The 22,438-nt window shown below is 47.2% G+C and overlaps 1 pseudogene; it reads right to left on the reverse strand.

The window, feature by feature from the left end:
• The window catches only part of LOC137531616 (E3 ubiquitin-protein ligase TRAIP-like), a 39,285-nt pseudogene extending 17,705 nt beyond the window's left edge, over positions 1-21,580 (reverse strand).
• Between the last annotated feature and the right edge of the window lie 858 nt (positions 21,581-22,438).

Consider the following 22,438-nt stretch of genomic DNA (forward strand, 5'->3'; position numbering starts at 1 on the left):
CAACTGCTGTTACCTTAGCCAGCGGCCGCTTCCTCTATATTCCCTTCTACTGCCTGTGTTACTGATTCACAGCACGGCGGCTGCTGTGAGGAGGCAGGAAGCAGGGCAGCGGCTTCCTGTATCGCCGTTACTATGGGAACCGCTCTCTCCTGCTTCCTGCCTCCTCACAGCAGCCACGGGGCGCGCTGCTGTGAATCAGTTGCACAGGCAGGAGAATGAAATATAGAGGAAGCGGCCGCTGGCTATGGTACCAACAGCGGCGACCGCGCGGGAGGGGGGTCAAGAGGACAGTCCTGTGGCCCAACTGCAAACGTCCCATGGAACAGCAGTGGGCCGTGAACCGGTGGTTGGGGACCCCTGCTTTAAGGAGGCACGTCTGCTCTGATACACGCGAGTTTTTGTGTATCCAGAGATGTCACAATAAAAATTGGACTTTTACTCGACCCCGCAGTGTAGCGGGATCCGGTATTTTTTCCTTTTTTTCAGCATTCACCAAACCCTGCTCGGTAGTACAGAAGTCTCTGCAGCAATCTTTGCAGTAATTCCTCTGTCTGTGACAGTTTATAAGAGAGAAAAAGGCTTCATGGACCCCTTTAGATGTGCTTACATGACACTAGAAGCCACTTCTGCATAAACCTTTATAGCCAATCCAAGAAGAGAAAGCTGTCTGGCACTATTCCAAATCTAATAAAACCTCTTTATTACAACATCTACTTCATTACAAAAAGGCCATAAAAGCGGATACACATACCAGATGTGATGATGAGACTGCGGGGCAGTTTGGCAGTAGAGCCCGCCTAACAAATGTTTCGCGTATCCTGCGTCTTCAGAGGCTTTGCAGTGGGGGACGCCATCCCTAATGGGTGTATTTATAATATAGACTCCCAACATCATGCGCCACACCCAGTCGCTCACTCAACTGCACTGCAAGAGACTTCCTGGTTAGATAACGTCTCTAACCAATAGCAGACTTGCTCATTTAATTACGTCATTACACGCACGTCCACGCTGGCTCCCCCTAGCGATGCATATCAACAAAGCCATGAGATGCATCGCTATAGGGTAGGCATACTAATGGGCCCGTCCACACATGGTTGCTTAGCAACCAGTCTGTCAAAACCGCTGCTCAAAAACAAAAGTATTTAAAACCATATGCTTCAGGAGGCTTAAAAAGTATTAATAAAAAAAAACAAAAAAAAAAAAGACGATTGCACACAATATGTCCCAAATCTTTGGGAAAAAGCTAACCGTGGCCATCTTGTAGGCAAATAAGGGAAGAACATTTTAAATATAAACCTGGATGGAATCCATTGCAAAATCCACCCATCCATCCACCCACGACATACCGCTCTTTGTTAAGTGAGAGCAAGAAAAGAGGGGGAGACAGAGCATTGGTTATTAAAAAAAAAAGAAACAGAATGGCTCATAAAGGCGGATGCTATGGGTTTCTAAGGCCTAAATGACTATGTGGATTATGTCCCGTTTCCTAAATCTGTGAACTTCCTTAAAGGAATACTGTAGGGGGGAGTTCAATGCATTTTCTACGGGGGACCATAAGAAACCCCGGGTAAGTTCAACGCATTTTCCCCCGGCCCCTACAGTATTCCTTTAAGTTAGCGTGCAGTCTTAACAGAATCTTTAGCGAATATATGCCATGTATAAATACATAGGATTTGTGAAATTACGTGGATATAGGTATGGATGTATTCACAAGTATGTGCTGGATCCTTTAATGCTGTGATATGGTTAGTCAGTCAATTTATGAGAAGGGATGAGGTCCTACACCTTGGAAAATATTGTTCATTGCATTTAAGGAGTAGTTAGGTTCATGTTATCTTAGGAGGAGTAGTGTGGTAGTGCCCTTTGACCCTATTCACATACTGAAGTAGTTCAAATGTATGTACTTAATCTTTATCCCCCCCCCCCCCAATATTTGGTGGATGGATGGGTGGATTTTGCAATGGATTCCATCCAGGTTTATATTTAACATGTTCTTCCCTTATTTGCCCACAAGATGGCCACAGTTAGCTTTTCCCCAAAGATTTGGAACATATTGTGTGCAATTGGTTTTATATAAAATACTTTTTTAGCCACCGGAAGCATACAGTTTTAAATACTTTTGTTTTGGAGCAGTGGTTTTGACAGAGAGCTACTAAGCAACCATGTGCGGACACGCCCATTAGTATGTATACCCTATAGTGATGAGTCTCGTGGCTTTGTTAAAACGCATCGCTGGGGAAGCCAGCTTGGACGTGCACGTAATGACGTAATTAAAGAGACACTGAAGCAAAAAAAAATAAAATTATGATATGATGAATTGGTTGTGTAGTACGGATAATTACTAGAATATTAGTAGCAAAGAAAATATTCTTTTTTTTTTTTATATAACATTGCATTATTCTCTAATATTTGCAGTTTACACGCTACTCAGCAGTCTACATGATTTTACAGAACAGGCCAGTGAACTTTTGAACTGTCCTCTGCAGAGAAAAAGAAAATAGACAGTTGAGATGAGCTTCAGAAGACAGAGCTCTCTGCAACTTTGAAAGTGGTGGAGCTCAATGGCTCTTTTGCATAGATAACTGGAGTTTAACTCTTCCTGTACTGGAAACAATATTAGACTTATGTCTCTATTCCTAATGTTTTATTTCTTATCTGTACTAATCATAATTTTTTTTTATCGCTTCAGTGTCCCTTTAAAATGAATTAATCTGCTATTGTTAGAGATGCGATCTAACCAGGAAGTCTCTCGCAGTGCAGTTGAGTGAGCAACGGGGCGTGGCGCATGATGTTGGAGGGAGTCCAAAGTATAAATACACCCATTAGGGATTGCGCCCCGCTGCAAAGTCTCTGAAGACGCAGGATACGCGAAACATTTTTTAGGCGGGATCTACTGCCACGCTGCCCCGCAGTCTCATCACAACTGGTATGTTTTCCTGCTTTTATGGACTTTTTGTACTGAATTATCAGCACTAAGCAGATTTTGTAATAAAGCAGTTTTATGAGAGGTGGAATAGTGCCGGACAGCTTTCTCTTCTTGGACTGGAAATGTTGATTACTTGCTACTGAGATCCTGAGCACAATCATCGACTCATAGGAGTAGAAGCACTGCCAGTTTGTTTACTACCCCTATCTAATCCACGTTGTTTGTTTTTCTGCGCCTCCTGCAGTGCCAGCTCTGTGCCCTCACTATTACTCATTCACTATAATCCTACATATAGCTGCCCAACTAAAGTGATGCAGAAAAGCCTGTCTCCTTCTCCTCTGCCGCTCGGAAGAACACGCCTTCCAGAGTGTTGGAGCAAATACAACAGAGAGTAGGGACACCAAGAGCCAAATATAGTGTAGTATGTACTGGTAGTTGAAATGAAGTATGATAGAGTAATAAGCTATAATCACAAAGCAGCGTTACCTCCAAGGCAACCACTGTAATAGCAGGTGGGGAGATTAGACCTGACCTCACTCAGAATTAAGAAGTCGCTCTCCGCAGATGAGGAAAAAAAGGGGGTAACACCCCTCCACCAGGGGTGGACTTAATATAGTGTAGTATGGATACAGAGGTGCCAAAAGTATAAGGCTAGTTACACACCGGGACGTTGCGTTATAGTGGACGTTATGGTCGCATAACGTCCCCTAACGCAACACCTGCCGGTGTTGGTAGAGGACGTTGAGTGAGCCGCAATAAGCGGCTCTTTCCGCATTAGGGCAGTGAGAGTGGCGCTGATTGGCCGGCGGGACCATGTGATCACGTGGTACCGCCAGCCAATCAGCGGCCACCAGTGCAGTGCATATTGAGTAGCCATGTGCGCGGCTACGTAGCGGCCTCTCCCCGTCTCCTCTCCGCCCCAACACTGAGCATGTGCAAACAGTCTAATGCGGCTTGAACGCTATAGTATGCTGCACGCTCTGAAGAACGTGCAGCGTTACATGTAACGCAACGTGGGCAGTGTGAACAGCACCATTGACTTTGTATTGCTGTGAGTTGGGGAGCGTTACAGGCTGCACTAACATGCGCCTGTAACGTCCCTGTGTGGAAGCAACCTTAAAGAATCTAAAAAGTTTAAAACATAAAGAGGCAGTGGTGGACCTACCCCCCCCCCCCCCCCCCAAGCAGACAAAAACAAATTGCCAATGTGTTTGTCAAATACAACAAGTTTATTTACATACTCCGGAGGACAATGCAACGCATTTCGCAGGTTTGATCCCACTTCATCAGGCAATAACAACGGAGCAATAGCATATTTGGTCAGTAGAAGTGCCAGGCACCTTTGTCTTGTGTGTGTTGGAGCAAATAGGGTAAGGAGGATGTGGGGGAGGCTTTTCCTATTGGCTCTCTGTTGTCCATCATGTGCTAGCCAATGGTACTTGCTATTTTTCGATAGCTCAGAGCTGGAGGTAATTACCGAACATCTCTCCTGGCTTTACCGCATGTTCTAATCTTTATGAATTGACATTTACTGACGTGTTGAGGTATTCACCACAAGTCGGTAATTTACCTCACTGGTGGGAGATTTCAGCCTGCCATGCAGTAACAGCCTTAGTGAATCATTTACTGACTGATCTGTGAAATCAGCTGTTTTCTGCATTCCTGCAAGCAGTAAAGCTTTGTGAATGCTGGCTTTGTGTCTCCTCCCCTACCATAATGATATATCCTTGCAGTTGTTTGTGTCTCCTCACATCCCGGAGATGAAGTTGTCCTGAAGTTACTTGAATCTTTACCTCTACTGCAATAAGATATCCCAGCAGTCTCATTCCTACCCGCACTGGTGAGAATTCCCTGCACTAGTTTGAGTCCCCTCCACTTCCTCAATGAAGAGATTACTCTGCAGTATTTTGAGTCTCCTCCCATCCCACGCTGGTGAAGTTTTCCTGCAGTAACGTATACCTTCACACCTTGGGCCACAAGTGTCAAACCTAGTACTCAAGGGTCACAGCCATGCCAGTGTTTAGGATGGAACGAGAAATGGAGATGTGTTCTACTTCATGAACAGCACCTTTCCTGATTCAGTTCCATCAATTTGAGTTGTGCCAAAAAAAAAAAAAAGGCAAGGACTTCAGCCCTTGTGGACTGAAGTTTGACATCCCTGGCTTGGGGAATAATGAAATATCCCTGCACTAGTATGGGTATTTTCCCCGCCCACACGGTGAGATTTCCATGCTAGGGCCTGAATGTTGAAACCATAAAAAAATTTTTACTCACCTTTTATGTGAAGACTGGCTTTCACTCTGTCCACTTCATTCTGCAGCAAGAGAAGACAGCAGAACATGACTCCAAGGAAATCTATAAGCACAATAGAATATACCACCTTCTTCATTGTAGTTAGGCTCAGTTCACATCGAGCTGGAACACAAACAGCATGTTCGGAGCGGACAGTGCAGTGTCTGCTCCAATGACATTGTGCAACTGCTTGCATTCAAGAGCAGATGCGTTTCTACCACAGGCTTCTGTGGGCCACGCATCCGCTGTTGCACGTTCCGTGCCTTTAAAATTTGCCAGGAGGCTGTTCCCGACAGCAATGTATAAGGTAGGTGCTGCTTGGTAGTCAGCGCTTACCACTAGTTTGTAGTGAGAAATTTCAGTATATGTGCTCCTCACATTGTTGGCGATTAGGAACATATTTTGAATAGCGACAGGTTCAATGTACAGCCTTAGTGACGGTTCACAATTGTTTTAAAAACGTATCCGTGTCTCTGTCTTTGGGCCCGGATCAAAACCGGAGACACGGATACCTATGTTAAAAATAGCAGCAGTCTTTACTTATTTCAAAAACGGATCCGGATACAAAAACTGAACGGAGTGTCCCCAACTCGTGCAGACCTGGATCGATCCCTGATACACAGAGAAGTAGTGACGGGCAATGCAAAAACGGACCTCCCTCTACACAGAGAACTTTGCACACAAAACGGAGGGAGATCCACATTGCTTACTGCCTGCCCCCTCGCCCTATAAGTGCCCCCCCCCAGGTAGCCTGAGGGGGTAGCAGCCAGGATGGGGGGGCTGCTGGCACAGCGGCGGGGAGGGGGTCGCCCCCCCGCCCCAACTGTGCCCACCCATCCCCACTCCCCCTCCAGCTACGTGCGGAAAAAGTAAAATAAGCGAGCAGGGAAGCACCTTACTTAGCTGGAAAAGGGCAACACAGATCCGTTTGCGTTCCGGTTTCTGAAAACAGGAGCCCGGACCACGGATTGCGTTCTGCAACCGAGTCTAGTGTGGACCGACCCATACCTTTCATGATGGGAAGCAGGGGGAACACTGACACAGAAACAAACTACAATAAGAACCATTACCTTCAGCGATTCCGCATCTAGCGTTGTGTCCTCCTCTAAGCCAACGTCAAAGAATAGTTTGTTGATAATTTGCCGGTTGCTCACCTACAATAATCAAACAACATTTGTTAAAGATGTTACGGCTGGTGAATTAGAAGCCCCATTTTTATTTTCTCAGTGCATTGTGGGAGGACAAAAGCATAACTGAAAGAGAACTCGAGCTGTGTTTAAAGAATGTTATCTGCATACAGAGGCTGGATCTGCCTATACAGCCCAGCCTCTGTTACTATCCCAAACCCCACTAAGGTCCCCCTGCACCCTGCAATCCCTCATAAATCACAGCCGTGCTGTGAGGCTGTGTTTACATCTGTAGTGTCAGTCTCAGCTGCTCCCCCGCCTCCTGCATAGCTCCGGTCCCTGCCCCCGTCCCTTCCCTCCAATCAGCAGGGAGGGAAGGGATGCAGGCGGGGACCGGAGTTCTGCAGGAGGCGGGGACAGCAGCAGACTGACACTATAGAGATAAACACAGCCAGCTCTGACAAGCTGTTTGTCAGCAGCGTGGCTGTGATTTATGAGGGATTGCAGAGTGCAGGGGGACCTTAGGGGGGTTTGGGATAGCAACAGAGGCTGGGCTGTATAGGCAGATCCAGCCTCTGTATGCAGATAATATTCTTCAAACCCACCTCGGGTTCTCTTGAAGGACTGACCAAATATGTTACGTTTCCAAAAAGATCTTTTAGTGACTGCTGTCTAAAAGCCTCAGCTTCTCTTTACATTGTTCCTTTTACAGGAAAATTGCAGTTTCCACATCTACCATCATCAATGAAATGCTCATAATTTTGGCTTACATGCACAGTGTTCTCCCCAGGCTCTTTTAGCCGGGTGCTCCACCCAGTTAGACTTGGTGACCACCCGGCTGTCATCGGCTCACCTCCTCACTTCCTCCTATGCTGTAAGCAGAGTTGCCCTGCATTTTCATCTCAACCCACCCGGCTACTTTTTCATGCCACCCGGCTACTATTTCATGCCACCCGGCTGGAAAAAAATTCTGGGGAGAACACTGATGCATATTTCATGTAAATCAGGGGTCTCAAACTCACGGCCCGCGGGCCATTTGCGGCCATCAATACAATATTTTGTGGCCCTCGCTGGCAAAAGCCTCCTTATAGTTCTCTTCAGTGCTCCCAAGTAATCCGCCGCTAAACGAGGGCTGCAGAGCCCCCAAATCGCCCGGGGGGCAATCCGCTGGCATTTCCTGTAAGGGGCAGAGCTTTCAGCTTCAGCTCTGCCCCTCCTGACGTCAATCGCCGCCTCTAACCGCCCCTCTCTGTGAAGGAAGAGTGAGAGGGGCGGGCAGAGGCGGCGATGCGCCGCGATTGTGAAATTCCTTATGTGGCCCAGCCTCATCCTGACTTTGCCTCCTGCGGCCCCCAGGTAAATTGAGTTTGAGACCCCTGATGTAATTTGTAAGCAGCTTGGTTGTAGGGCAATAAAAACAAACATTTTAGATTGGCCCAATTGCAAAATACAATTTACATTAACTCTGCATGCAAGCTGGAATTATCTGCATCTCACTGACCACCTCTATCCCCACATAACATACTCTCTGGGAGGGGGATAAACTGGATTTTGAGAAATTCAGACCAGAGATTCTAGAGGATTTATTTCCACAGCCAGGTGAACTCTATGCGTTTCCTAAAGCTCGGCCAGAAATAATAATATGCACACACTTGAAAGATTAATGAAAGATCTTAGACCAATTTTACCCCCTTCCATGCAGTATGAGAGCCATACTCTACACAGTCTATTCTATGGAGCTGCACTCCCCATCAGATAAAATTCTTTGCAAAATGCTGCACAAAAAGATGCTGTACACATGCAACAGATCAGTATCTGAAAAAGATCTGTTCCTGCAAAAGATCCGTTCCTGCAAAATGCATTCATAGTCTATGAGATCTGCAGATCCTCATACACACCTTGTTTAACCACTTCAGGACCACAGTCTTTTCGCCCCTTAAGGACCAGAGCCTTTTTCTCCATTCAGACCACTGCAGCTTTCACGGTTTATTGCTCGCTCATACAACCTACCAACTAAATGAATTTTACCTCCTTTTCTTGTGACTAATACAGCTTTCTTTTGGTGCTATTTGATTGCTCCTGCGATTTTTACTTTTTATTATATTCAGCAAAAAAGACATGAATTTTGGCAAAAAAATGATTTTTTTTAACTTTCTGTGCTGACATTTTTCAAATAAAGTAAAATTTCCTATACATTTGAGCGCGAAAGTTATTCTGCTACATGTCTTTGATAAAAAAAAAAACCATTCAGTGTATATTTATTGGATTGGGTAAAAGTTATAGCGTTTACAAACTATGGTGCCAAAAGTGAATTTTCCCATTTTCAAGCATCTCTGACTTTTCTGCGCACCTGTCAGGTTTCATGAGGGGCTAAAATTCCAGGAAAGTACAAATACCCCCCAAATGACCCCATTTTGGAAAGAAGACATCCCAAAGTATTCAGTGAGAGGCATGGTGCGTTCATAGAAGATTTTATTTTTTGTCACAAGTTAGCGGAAAATGACACTTTCTGACAAAAAAGAAAAAAAAAAAAAAAAAAAGTTTCCATTTCTTCTAACTTGCGACAAAAAAAAAAATGAAATCTGCCACGGACTCACTATGCTCCTCTCTGAATACCTTGAAGTGTCTACTTTCCAAAATGGGGTCATTTGTGGGGTGTGTTCACTGTCCTGGCATTTTGGGGGGTGCCTAATTGTAAGCACCCCTGTAAAGCCTAAAGATGCTCATTGGACTTTGGGCCCCTTAGCGCAGTTAGGCTTCAAAAAAGTGCCACACATGTGGTATTGCCGTACTCAGGAGAAGTAGTATAATGTGTTTTGGGGTGTATTTTTACACATACCCATGCTGGGTGGGAGAAATATCTCCGTAAATGACAATTTTTTATTTTTTTTTTTTACACACAATTGTCTATTTATAGAGATATTTCTCCCACTCAGCATGGGTATGTGGAAAAATACACCCCAAAACACATTATACTACTTCTCCTGAGTACGGCGATACCACGTGTGGCACTTTTTTGCACCCTAACTGCGCTAAGGGGCCCAAAGTCCAATGAGTACCTTTAGGATTTCACAGGTCATTTTGAGAAATTTGGTTTCAAGACTACTCCTCACGGTTTAGGGCCCCTAAAATGCCAGGACAGTATAGGAACCCCACAAATTACCCCATTTTAGAAAGAAGACACCCCAAGGTATTCCGTTAGGAGTATGGTGAGTTCATAGAAGATTTTTTTTTTTTTGTCACAAGTTAGCAGAAATTGATTTTAATTTTTTTTTTTCACAAAGTGTCATTTTCCGCTAACTTGTGACAAAAAATAAAATCTATGAACTCACCGTACTCCTAACGGAATACCTTGGGGTGTCTTCTTTCTAAAATGGGGTCATTTGTGGGATTCCTATACTGCCCTGGCATTTTAGGGGCCCTAAACCGTGAGGAGTAGTCTTGAAACCAAATGTCGCAAAATGACCTGTGAAATCCTAAAGGTACTCATTGGACTTTGGGCCCCTTAGCGCAGTTAGGGTGCAAAAAAGTGCCACACATGTGGTATCGCCGTACTCGGGAGAAGTATTATAATGTGTTTTGGGGTGTATTTTTACACATACCCATGCTGGGTGGGAGAAATATCTCTGTAAATGACAATTATTTGATTTTTTTTACACACAATTGTCCATTTACAGAGAGATTTCTCCCACCCAGCATGGGTATGTATAAAAATACACCCCAAAACACATTATACTACTTCTTCTGAGTACGGCGATACCACATGTGTGACACTTTTTTGCAGCCTGGGTGCGCTAAGGGGCCCAACGTCCTATTCACAGGTCATTTTGAGGCATTGGTTTTCTAGACTACTCACGGTTTAGGGCCCCTAAAATGCCAGGGCAGTATAGGAACCCCACAAGTGACCCCATTTTAGAAAGAAGACACCCCAAGGTATTCCGTTAGGGGTATGGTGAGTTCGTAGAAGATTTTATTTTTTGTCACAAGTTAGTGAAAAATGACACTTTGTGAAAAAAACAATAAAAATCCAATTTCCGCTAACTTTTGACAAAAAATAAAATCTTCTATGAACTCATCATACACCTAACAGAATACCTTGGGGTGTCTTCTTTCTAAAATGGGGTCACTTGTGGGGTTCCTATACTGCCCTGGCATTTTAGGGGCCCTAAACCGCGAGGAGTAGTCTAGAAAACAAATGCCTCAAAATGACTGTTCAGGGGTATAAGCATCTGCAAATTTTGATGACAGGTGGTCTATGAGGGGGCAAATTTTGTGGAACTGGTCATAAGCAGGGTGGCCTCTTAGATGACAGGATGTATTGGGCCTGTTCTGATGGATAGGAGTGCTAGGGGGGTGACAGGAGGTGATTGATGGGTGTCTCAGGGGGCGGTTAGAGGGGAAAATAGATGCAATCAATGCACTGGGGAGGTGATCGGAAGGGGGATCTGAGGGTTTGGCCGAGTGATCAGGAGCCCACACGGGGCAAATTAGGGCCTGATCTGATGGGTAGGTGTGCTAGGGGGTGACAGGAGGTGATTGATGGGTGTCTCAAGGTGTGATTGGAGGGGGGAAATAGATGCAAGCAATGCACTGGCGAGGTGATCAGGGCTGGGGTCTGAGGGCGTTGAGGTGTGGGCGGGTGATTGGGTGCCCTAGGGGCAGATTAGGGTCTAATCTGATGGGTAACAGTGACAGGTGGTGATAGGGGGTGATTGATGGGTGATTAGTGGGTGTTTAGAGGAGAGAAGAGATGTAAATACTGCACTCGGGAGGTGATCTGATGTCGGACCTGCGGGCGATCTATTGGTGTGGGTGGGTGATCAGATTGCCCGCAAGGGGCAGGTTAGGGGCTGATTGATGGGTGGCAGTGCCAGGGGGTGATTGATGGGTGGCAGTGACAGGGGGTGATTGATGGGTGATTGACAGGTGATCAGTGGGTTATTACAGGGAATAACCGATGTAAATATTGCACTGGCGAATTGATAAGGGGGGGTCTGAGGGCAATCTGAGCGTGTGGGCGGGTGATTGGGTGCCCGCAAGGGGCAGATTAGGGTCTAATCTGATGGGTAACAGTGACAGGTGGTGATAGGGGGTGATTGATGGGTAATTAGTGGGTGTTTAGAGGAGAGAAGAGATGTAAACACTGCATTTGGGAGGTGATCTGATGTCGGATCTGCGGGCGATCTATTGGTGTGGGTGGGTGATCAGATTGCCCGCAAGGGGCAGGTTAGGGGCTGATTGATGGGTGGCAGTGACAGGGGGTGATTGACAGGTGATCAGGGGGCATAGATGCATACAGTACACGGGGGGGGGGGTCTGGGGAGAATCTGAGGGGTGGGGGGGTGATCAGGAGGGAGTAGGGGGCAGATTAGGGACTAAAAAAAAAAAATAGCGTTGACAGATAGTGACAGGGAGTGATTGATGGGTGATTAGGGGGGTGATTGGGTGCAAACAGTGGGCTGGGGGGTGGGCAGGGGGGGGGGGGTCTGAGGGGTGCTGTGGGCGATCAGGGAGCAGGGGGGGGGGAGAATCAGTGTGCTTGGGTGCAGACTAGGGTGGCTGCAGCCTGCCCTGGTGGTCCCTCGGACACTGGGACCACCAGGGCAGGAGGCAGCCAGTATAATAGGCTTTGTATACATTACAAAGCCTATTATACACTTTCCGTGCGGCGATCGGGCAGCTAGTAACCCGCCGGCGCTTCCGAACGGCCGGCGGGTTACAGCGAGCGGTGGGCGGAGCCAGTCCCCGGCGGCTGATCGCGTCACAAATGACGCGATCGCCGCATAGCCACTCCCGCAGCCGCCCCCGCCGATGGGCGTATAGCGGTCGTTTGGGCCCGGACTTTGCCGCCGCCCATCGGCTGGGGGCGGTCGTTAAGCGGTTAACAGACATTCATCTGCAGATTACCTGCAGATCAGATCCACCAGGATGGATCTTCAGATCTGCAGATGATTGTCAGATCTGCAGTTGATTGTCTGTTAAACAAGGTGTGTATGAGGATCTGCAGATCGCAAAGACTATAAATGCATTTTGCAGGAACTGATCTTTTGCAGATACTGATCTGTTGCATGTGTACAGCATCTTTGTGTGCAGCTTTTTGCAAATATTTTTATCTGATGGGGAGTTCAGCTCCATAGAATAGACTGTGTAGAGTATGGCTCTCATACTACATGGAAGGGGGTAAAATTGGTCTAAGATCTTTCATTAATCTTTCAAGTGTGTATGTAGCATAAGTCTTCTGGGTATGGAATTACCTGAATTGCTTGGTCTCTGAATGGAGTCAATACCCCAGATTTGTAAAAATCCTGGGAGCCGAAGAAAGTCCAATAACAGACCAGTAGACAGAAATTGCTCCATTTCCAGTTAGAACTGATGCTCCGTGAGTGAATAGGTATGTTTTTATGTTTAGTTTTTCACTAGAAACACCATTGAATAAAAACCTCCACCTTTCTCCTTGCATAGCAGGGTTGCAAACAATTGTTGTACCCCTTTTACTATTACGTTCAAAATAAAATAAAGGGATACTTTATATATTCTTTGTAGTGGTAGAAGACACTTAACGAGAATCTGCAATAAAAAAATAAAATCACTCTGGGGGATAGTTACCTCTGGAGGGGGAAGCCTCTGGATCCTAAAGAGGCTTCCCCCATCCCTCCGTTCAAATGCCAGGGTCCCCCGAAGTGCGGTGAGGTAAATATTTACCCACCGTGATCCTGCCCAGGCGCACTAGCCGCTCTTCATTTGGGTTAAGGCGGAAATAGCTGAACCTGATTGATCCGCTCTACTACACAGGTGCGAGTCCTTTTGCGTCTGCGCAGTAGAGAGGATACGATCGGGCTCGGCTGTTTCTGCCTAGCCCGAACAAAGAGCTGCTACTGCACTGGATCCCAGAGAGGTAAATAAATCATTCCTTGTCAAGCTTGTTGGAGGAGGATTGCAGGAAGTCATCGCTGGATTCCCTGACTGTACAGGGGAGGGGGAAGCCTCAGTGAGACCCCGAGGCATCCTCCTCCACAGGTAAGTATCCCCCAGAGGTTTTTTTTTTAATTTATTTACAGAGTTTCTTTAAAGTGTACATGAGATCTCGTTACTGGGAGTATTTATACTTACCTGGGGTTTCCTCCAGCCCCATGAGGTGCGTCCTCTGTGGCCGCTCCTTTGCCTCGTAATCTCCTCCGGTAATCTGGCTAGTTGTGCGATTCTGCGCATGTGTGGCCATGCAAGCACAGAACGCAACAGTGGGTGTAAGCGCAGAAGAGCTGGCAAGATTTCCAGAGGAGATTACAAGGTAATGGAGCCGCCGGGGAGGACGCATCTCATTGGGCTGGAGAAAGCTCCAGGTAAGTATAAATACCCCCAAGTAACAAGATGCCAGATTCCCTCTGAGCAGTGCAGACAATGAAAATATCACATCAAAACGCGATGCAATTACATTACAATGTCACTTTCACGCTGTAATGCTTGTGGTGTGGTGCATTCTGTCAGGATAATGCAGTGGTTGCACTGCGTTACCAGGCGAAGCACCCGATTCTGGGTGCGGTGCAAGCATAAGTCTATGGACTGTATGCTGCACTGTGTCACATCGCACTGAAGTTGTGTGATGCAACGTTACAGAATAGCTGCAATCCTAATTTTCTGCAACAGATCTAGTGTGAAGGTAGCTTTAGAGAGTCTTAGTTGAGATTTGAAGGAGGAAGCATAGTCACTCAAAAGCTGGTGCTTTTCTGCACAACTCGGGTTACAACAGAAGAGGAGGAGAGCTGACAACTGCCGGGTGCTCACCATAGTCAGGTGGAGCACCCGGCTAAAAGAGCCTAGCGAGAACACTTATTTTTTTTTTTGGGGGGGGGGGGGGGGGGGGGGGTGGAATCTTTGTGTACTCCCTGGCACTTGTATTTGTAACACAGGAATCATATCCAGGCTCCAACTAAAGATCCATAGTGAATCTGAATGAGGGAATATGGGCTTTTAATGGTAACCTGAAGTGATAAACAGTGCGTTACCATAACGCAACACATTACACCGTAAAGTGCGGTAAGCAACGTTATAAGACTTTATAGCGCTGGACCATATCATCCCACTGTGAGTCTAGCCTCAATGTTCTCTGCAAGGCGCAGTTGAGAAAGAGGATGGTCAGCACATAACCACAAGGGCTGCTTTATTTCTGGACACATCCAGGATCCCCACAAATCGGACAGCTCACATGTTTCGGACAATCTGGTCCTTAATCAGGAACTACGATTATGAACTAGATTGTCTGAAACATGTCATCTGTCTGATTTGTGTGGAACCTGGATACGTCCAGAAATAAAGCAGCCCTTGTGGTTATGTGCAGACCATCCTCTCTTTTGTACATTGCATAGGTTTTGCTGACCTGTTCAAGCATTGCCCTAGGATTGTTTGGGGAGAAGCGGTATTCCTTCTTCATCTAAGATGGCGCCGGATCCGGACGCCACGGCCACAGGGCTCCGGCTTCTTCCCTTTTTTTTCTAGTAAACTCTCACCTTTGCTCACTTCTGAGCCCATCTGCCACCAGGGTGAGATGCGGGGATCACAGGCATGCTCGTCTTCTCTTCACCAGCCATCGGCTCCAGCTGATCGGGACATCGGCGCACGGGGACCCACGTGCTCTCCGGAATAGGAGGCTCACCACGTGGTCGGCTCAGCTGATGGCCCACATGGTTCCAGGTCTGCCATCGTTTCTGCCGGCACCGCCGTTCCAACTGTTCGCCTCCACCGCTGCCCTGTTCTCCGCTGCTGCCTGGGGACACCTTGCAGCTTGGGGATGCGCCCGCTCACTGCAGATGTGGATGGTCCACCAGATTGCCCCCTCGGCCTCTCTCCCCTGGCCCCTGCTCATCCCGGCCAGGGCTACAGCTCCAGCTGCCTGCTCATCCACCCACCAGCTGTCCCCTCTGCCCTTTGTTCTCCGGCTCTGTGTTAGCAGCCCGCTCCGGCTTGTATCATCCCTCCACTGCACGTGAGGCTGCCGGCCTCCTTTGGCAGACGTGCACCGGCACAAGCAGCTACACAGGGACAGGGACGAACGCCAGACCAGCAGCCGTGACCATGATGCCAGCAAGGGCACGTGGGACACACTCCACGTGCGGAGGAGGCCTAACTGCAGCGGCTTCCCGGTCTCCATGGAAATGACCACGCTGCCACCACACAAATGGAGAGCCTGTTGCTGCCCCATCGCAGACACAGAGGAGGTATGCTGCCCCTGGCCTGTCCACTACTGCTGCCCAGCCAGGGTGCCCCCGGCCCTATGTCCACCAATGCTGCCCAGCCGAGGCCCCATGCCCACCACTGCTGCCCAGCCCGGTGGCCCCAGGCCCCACGTCCATCACTGCTGCCCAGCATAGGTGCCCACTGGCACCAAAGGGCCCCCCCACTGCGTCTGCACCCTCACTACTCACCGTCACTACTCAGCCGTGCGGACTTTTGGAATTAGGAGCGCTTCTCCTCAAGCAACCTGGCTCAAGTGAACTCTGCTGTCCGCCTCCATCATGATCCCCCTCAGCTTTCTCTCTACTTTCGTGGACAATTGGTAGCACCTGTCTTGTTGGGAGCGTGTCGCTGTGTAGCGTCCAGTGCCGAAAATGGCAGCGCTCATATCAGCTCTCAGGCTGCTCCTCCAGTCCCACTCTTTTCTGTTCCTGCTATCAGTGTATGTTTTTTGCTATGTTTGTATTACGTTAACTGTTAACTGTTTGTGTATGCTGAAATGCTCTCTGTTTTTGCTTTTTATTTTGCTTCTATTGCTTATATGTATGTACCATGCTTAACTTTATACGTCGATCTGCTTAATTGTACGCACAAGCTGCAATGTTGTCTTATGTATGCCTGTCCCATGTCTACGTATGTACCATGCTTAACCGTGCTCTTTCTTGTTTTTCATCAACGACCCTGTATTCGCCAAAACCAATTCCGGGTACAACCCACCGTTGTACTTGGCGAAATAAATTCTGATTCTGATCTGCAGTTGGGAAAGCTGCACTAAAGTGTAAGCCAAGAACTGAAATAAAAGAAGCCATGTGTGAATCATAATTTATTTACCTGGATGCGACACTGTGGACATGTGCGGTTTGGAGCAGAGCTGAACCATTGCTGCAGACTGAAGAGGAAATAAATGTTACACTGGATGTCCAAATGCAATACACACAATTTCAGCAGTTATAATGGCTATGAAACAAAGCAAACCAAGAAGTGCAGCAAATAAAATAGCGCATGTGGTAACTTGTATATAAAAAGTCTATGGCTAAAAGTATTAGAGGCAAAGGATCGGCAGGACAGCCAGGGAACTAGTATTGTCTAGAGAGAAATAAATATGGCAGCCTCCATATTCATCTTGCTTCAGTTGTCCTTTAACGCCTAACCTTAACTTTCCCTCCCTCCACTGCTCCTAACCTTGGGGAGGAGGTTAGGGTTAAGTTTAAGAGTTAAGGAGGTGGTATTAGGGTTAGGATTAAGGAGAGGGACAGAGAGGATAAGGTTAGGAGTTAAGGGGGATAAGTTAAGGGTTAGGAGTTAAAGGGACACTTAAGCCAGAAATAAAAAAATAAATAAATCAGTTTTACTTGCCTGGGGCTTCTACTACCCCCTCCAGCCATCCCGTGCCTTCACAGTCACTCACAGAGCCTCCGGTCCCCAGCTAGTTTCGTTTTCGCTGACAGGCCCGACAGGCCTGGCCCCGCGTAATTTTCTTCGCATTCCTGTCCGCAACAGCGTCCTGCGCCTGTGCAGGATGTGATTGAGGATGGGAACATGAAGAAGGATATGCGTGGCCAGGCCTGCGCAGGCGCAGAAAGCCCGCTGACTCCCTGTCAAGGCCTGTCAGGGAAAACAAAACTAGCTGGCGGGCAGGGGACCGGAGGCTCCATGGGTGACTGCGAGGGCACAGGATGGCTGCAGGGGCTGGTAGAAGCCAATCCCCGAAGGGATTGAAACATTGTATACGCTTTTCCTGAGTGTGTAAGGGCCCGTTTCCACTTGTGCTGCGTGAGGCGGCTCCTCCTGGTCTGCGGGTAGGCAGATGAATCCCATCAGCCATGCCATGTAATTTGTTATGGGATTCCAGCCTCCAGCATGGAAATGGGTGCCAATGTCGGCCGAATCGCTAGCGCAAGCGATTCGGCCAGAGGTGCCATTGTTTCCTATGGCAGTTTCCCCGCCTGAAATTACGGATTTGCAGCGGAAACCGCGCTAATGGAAACAGGCCCTAACTGCATGGACGGCATATTACGCAAGTACCTATACTAGTAATGGCAGACGTGCTCACAATGAATAAAATTCATAGTGTATATGGAAGCAGAGGCATAGCAATAGCCATAGCAACTGTTATGGGTCCCTGGAGCATAGGGGGCCAGGTGGTACTTAAAGCGAGCCTGAAGCGAAAAATAAAGAACAGATACTCACCTAAGGAAAGAGAAGGCTCTGGGTCCTATAGAGCCTTCCCGTTCTCTGCGTTCTCCCGCAGGCTCCCCCGTTAGCAGTCTTCAGCCAGCCCATTGTAGACTGCCCTTTTCTGCTTCCCCCTGGGCTTCGGCAGTCTTCGGAAACACTTGAGATTTCGAAGACAGGCCACTCTGTACTGCGCACACACAAACGCACTCTCTCGCTCACTCACACGTGCAGTACCGAGCCACCAGGCTTCAGGGGCTCGAGTGTTCCAAAGACTGCCGAAGTCTCCCGTGGCAGGAGATTCAAATGGGGGGGGGGGGGCAACGAGGACACTGTCGGGAGCCCGGGAAGGTTCTATAGGACTCCTTACCTCTCTTTAGGCATCTCTTTTTTTTTGAATTCCGCTTCAGACTCATACAAAGAGGGCCAAATTGTACAAAGGGACCTAGCTGTGAGACGAATTTGTACACTGGGACCTAGTCGTGGGCTAACTTCAAGGTCTACTGGCCACCTTTCTCCCTTATAAAGTTCTCTGGTGTCTAGTAGTCCTCCCTCCCCTATACAGTTCCCTGGTGCCTAGAGACACCCACCCTCCCCTTTACAGTTTCCTAATGTTTAGTGCTTTTCCCTAACCTCCTCATAAGGCTTCCTAGTGTTCTAGTGCTTCACCTCCAATATAGTTTCCCTGGTTATGTAGAGCGGGCCAAGCATAATGCAAAGTGGGGAAACCACTTGAGGGCCAAATGTCATGGCTCTGAGCAGGGCTGTGGAGTCGGTCCAAAAATCCACCGACTCCGACTCCTCAGTTTAGGATTCCACCGACTCCGACTCCACGACTCCGACTCCTCTAATTTGCATATTACAATTTTGTTGATTAAAAGTATGTAACATGAAATTCGTCTCTTAACTGCCAACGCTTAGGAATTTTACAAAACAACTGAAGTGAGAAGGATATGTAGACTACTATATTTATTCCCTTTAGACTAAAACTAGTCCTTGGTAAGAGTACTTGTAAAAGGTACAAACCGGAACAAAGAACATCTATCAGGCCCTAGGCAATGTAAGTGTAGGTACATGTAAGAATGATGTGCAGGTACTCTGCAGGGGAATGAGGAGATTGTAAACAGACAACACCTCTGTGTTCAATGTGCACAGCATTCTCAGTGGATTCCCTGCAGCTCTGTGGGGAGTGCATATGTAGAGAATAGTACGGTACTACTGTGTAACAAAGTAAACCTGAGACAGATGAAATTAAAGTTTTATACATACATGGGGCTTCCTCCAGCCACCTTCAGGATAATCAGTCCCTCGTTGTCCTCCTCCACCACCTGGATCTTCTGCTATGAGTCCAGGTACTTGAGCCAGTCAGGCGTAGTGCGCATGCACACACTCCGCCGCCAGGAGCATACTACACCTGTGCAGCACTATTGCGCAGGTGCAGAATGTTCCTGGCTGTGGGAGCGGCATGCGGCCGGACAGCGCTGACTGGCTGAATTACCAGGACTCATAGCAGAAGATCCGGGTGGTGGAGGACAGCGAGGGACTGATTAGCCTGAATGGGGCTGGAGGAAGCCCCAGGTATGTATAAAAAAAAAAAAAAAAAAAAAAAAAAAAAAATTTACTTTTCATCCGTCTCAGTTACCCTTTAATTTGTAGTCACCAAACCAAATTTTAATAACATATCACATTATTTGATTTCATCAGCAAAGGTAGTGCATACATTTGCATAATTCAGCATCAATGCAGAATTATTTCCATCTTGTTGACCATCTCTATTAGTGACACAGCTACACATCAGGCTTTATTCTTACAGCATAGATGTTATTTAGTGTGTGTATATATATATATATATATATATATATATATATATATATATATATATATATATATATATATATATATATATATGAGATTCCTGTGTACACATCATATATACAGTCACAATCAGATATGTATATCTGACCTTAAAAATACGGGGACTACTTTATTGAAGCAGCACAAGTAACTAATTTTGATTGGTTTATTTCATTTTTGTGGACTAAGCACAGTTATTACTGTATATATACACATTATTTTAATGACTATTATCTGAGAAATAGAACGTTTTATCATATTTTCTATTTTAATTACAGCTACAAATTCATTAGGAGTCGGTGCATTTTTTCCCCGACTTCGACTCCAGGCACCCAAAATTGCCCGACTCCGACTCCACGACTCCGACTCCACAGCCCTGGCTCTGAGGGACTGGAGTTTGAGATGTATGCTTTAATGTATTCACCATTACCTTTGTGTTCTTCCACCCTCCAACTTTTTCTCAGTTGATTATAAATTGCCCAATTAACTCATACCCATAGGGTAGGGGCAGGTGGCATTTCTTGAGAGTGCCTCCATCTGAGGGCACCATGAAAGTTTTGCTATGGGGCCCCATGATCTCTAGCTACCCCACTGTACAGAAGGATACATAATTTAATTCAGTGTTAAAGGAGTTCTATTGCGGTTTATAAAAACAAAAAGGGTCACTTATCTGGGGCTTCTAACGACATGACTGCCACAGCAGATAAGCTCATTTGAAAGCACTAGATGTTAAAGCGGACCTGAACTCAGAATGTCCTCTCTGCTTTAAAAGATACACAACAGCATAATAACCTTTAAAGGAATCATCAGGCTAAAAATAATCAGCTTTACTCACCTGGGGCTTTCTCCAGCCCCTTGCAGCAGACTGTCCCACACTGACCGCTCCACTCTGCACCACCGTCCCAGGCTCCCCGCACGGTGCAGAGGACAACCGTGAAGCGCCAGTGTCAATCAACGTGGCGTTGTCCGCAGCATTTTGTTAAAAGGAAACATCCAGGCTAAAAAATATACAAAAATCAACTTACCTCGGGCTTCCTCCAGCCCCTGGCAGCCGTACTGTGTCCTCGCCGCAGCTCCGCTTCCCGCCAGTGGCCCAGGCTCCCCTCTGGTATCACAGGCCATGCTGCGTTCCACTGTGTGTCTCACATCATCCGGACTGTACAGGCACAGTAGTTCTACGCATACGCAGTACAATCTGGATGACGTCAATGCGACTCCATGCGCCGCACATTAAAGCGCAAGTAGATACCGACCCGGCGAGGTCGACATCTACAGAGGAGACTGGGAGCCACCGGAGCTGCGGCGAGGGCACATGACGGTTGCCAGGGGCTGGAGTAAGCCCGCGGTAAGTTGATTTTTGTTTATTTTATTTTTTGCCTGGCCACTCCCTTTAAAGAACGTATGCTATTGTGTATCTTTTAGAGCAGAGGACGTTCTGAGTTCAGGTCCACTTTAAGGAAAAGTGTGCACTGGCACTGATAGAGCTACAGGTAATGATGCCAAAAGGTTATAGCATATATGCATTGGAATACAATTTATACCAGTTACCCTCAGCGAATAAGGGATAGCATATAACAATAATGTATATACACACCTTCTCTTACACACGGAAACTGGGACACAACATGAATGAAAATAAAACAGAAAGCAATGCTTTGCAAACAATGGAAGAGATCTATATATATACCACTGGTAGTGGAAGGTGTGCCCGCAGTGAATGGCCGCCACATCATGTTGGTGATCAAAGTAATCGGAACAGATGGTGCAGAGGGCCCGGATCGGCATAGCGCCGCCCTCCAGCAACTTCAGCCTCCACAATCGCGACTTTCCCGTTTGTATTTACCGCGATGTACAACCATCCATAGGAGTCATTACGTCAGGACGGCACAGAACGTCTCAAGCTATTGGTCAATAAGAGTCGTCTATGTCCCGTACGCAAGCGCAGCAGCGACTGACAGACGACAGTAGTTCTCATTGCATAGGGAGGCGGAGTTATAAGGCTGGTGAATGGGAGCGTTACGCGCTGAGCGTGTATTGACAGGCTGAAAGGCGCGCAGCGCAGGCGCACATTTGTTACCACGGCGAGTACAGTACTACCTCACGCAGAAGGGACTGTCTTCATGGTGCAACTTTGTTGTGTCACCTCCAGATTGACTATCCTATATTCCATTTCGTTATGTGACGGAGGTAGTATGAAACGTGTCACTGCACTGGGAATTACATCAGATACCGTTTGTCACGTGTGCCTTTTGGTTTTGTCCGATGTCAGCACAAGAACTTCTGAATAGTGTTCAGACTGACTGAAAGTGTATCGGAAGTGCATAAAAAAAAGGATAGATAGCTCAGTGGATAGTTCAGAGGCTTCTCAGATCTCCTTACGCCCCTCTGACCCTGCGCTGGGACCTTCTGAGGCAGGGAACACACTACATGCGTTTTTGCGCGTTTTGCCGCGAACGGCATAACGCGCACGATTTTAGAGGCTATTGAAATTAATAGCCTAGCGCAGGAAACGCTGTGCCGCATGCGTTTGTGCGCATTTGCGTTCGCGTTTTCTCCGCGTTTTCTAAACGCAGTTTTCTGCTTTTTCCCCGCACGTTGCATGGCAGTACATGCCATGCAATCGCGGAAACGCACGCGGAAAAACGCACGCGTTAGATGCGACCGCAAAACCCAGAAACGCAGGGGAAAACGGCCCTGCAAGTGCGTTCCCTGCCTCTTCTACATCAATGTTGAATATTGCTGGCAGCCGTGTTTCACCTTTATGAGTAAGCGTGGCGAACAAGGTGCCGTCTGCGCAGTAGCACGGAACCACTTGTGCATGGCTTTTTCCTCTGCT

Source organism: Hyperolius riggenbachi, chromosome 9 (assembly GCF_040937935.1).
Source record: "Hyperolius riggenbachi isolate aHypRig1 chromosome 9, aHypRig1.pri, whole genome shotgun sequence".
NCBI lineage: Eukaryota > Metazoa > Chordata > Amphibia > Anura > Hyperoliidae > Hyperolius > Hyperolius riggenbachi.